Below are 1418 nucleotides of genomic sequence, written 5' to 3'. Positions count from 1 at the left end.
GTGAACAACAAAAACAACGGAATTTGCCTTACCGTTCCAATACTTTTGGAGGGGACTGTGTTTAGGTACAGTAGGGCTTTGAGCTAAATGCTAACATCTGCATGCTAACATGTTCACAACGACAATGCCAACGTGTTTAGCAGTAGGCTAATGTTTACCATGTTCACTGGTTTAGTTTAGTGTGTTAGCATGCAAACATTTGATAATGAACACTAAGCACAAGGTACAGCTGAGGCTGAATTTAATACATTTTAGTGTGTGTGGACAAATTTCTTTAATTTGCTATATGAAAAATGAAGGAATCCCAAAGTTGTTACAATTCAGCCTGAGGGCTAAATGCAGGGATGGGCATTACTTATGATACATGTATTTACAGTACATGTTCCAAATACAAAATAGGATTTTGTACTTTGTATTTGATAGGGTTGATGTAATTGGCTTCATATTTTGTATCAAAATATTTGTAGTTTAAAAATACTATAAAATACTTTGTGAGAAGTCAACGTAATAATGTGTAGGTCACTAGCTTTAGAGTTTAAGAGTCTGATAGCTTGGGGGGGAAAGCTGCTCTGCAGTCTGGTGGTGCAGCAGCAGAAACTTCTATATCTCTTCCCAGAAATCAGCAGGGTGAACAGGCTGTGGCTGGGTGGTACTGTCCTTTAGTATCCTTCGGGCTCAACTCACCAATATCACTGATGTTCGTGAGATGGGTACCAATCTTCTGAGCAGTTTTAATCACCTGCTGCAGAGCCCTCTGGTTCTGGGCCGTGCACATCCCATGCCGGTTTGTGATGTTATCTCCTTCTTCCTGAAATCAATGATCAGCTCCTTGGTTTTGCTGATGGTGAGCAGGTTGTTCTCTGAGCACCACTCTGCAAGATTATGAATTTCCTGCCGATATGAAGTCTCATCGTTGTTTGAAATCCGGCCAATGATGGTGGTGTCATCCGCAAACTTCACAATAGAGTTCTCTCCATGTCGGGGGATGCAGTAGTGGGTGTACAGCGAGAGCAGGAGGGGGCTGAGCACACAGCCTTGGGGGGGCTCCGGTGTTGAGCACTAAAGTGGAGGAAGTGAGTCCGCCAATCTGAACTGACTGGGGTCTGTTTGTGAGGAAGTCCAATATCCAGTTGCAGAGTGTTGGTGGTGCCATGGTTTCTCACCTCGACTATTGCAATACCCTCCTAGCCTGTTGAAAACAGGCCCCTTTTTCCAGAAAACGCCTAAACGCCTAAAATTACATACCCAAATGAATCAGGAATAACTCCTGAACCATTTGGCCTAGATGCATAATTCTGGTCTCCTTTGAAATCCAACGAAGGTTAAAATCAAGGGCAACTGGACTTCAACCAAGTCCAGTGCCCTTGATTTTAATCTTCGTTGGATAACTATGACCTGGATGACTGAGAATCTTCATA

The sequence above is a fragment of the Micropterus salmoides genome, unplaced genomic scaffold (genome assembly GCF_014851395.1).
Source record: "Micropterus salmoides isolate LMB-PRFRI ecotype aquatic unplaced genomic scaffold, ASM1485139v1 Ms_hic_scaffold_189, whole genome shotgun sequence".
Taxonomy (NCBI): Eukaryota; Metazoa; Chordata; class Actinopteri; order Centrarchiformes; family Centrarchidae; genus Micropterus; species Micropterus salmoides.
This window is presented reverse-complemented; position numbering follows the sequence as displayed.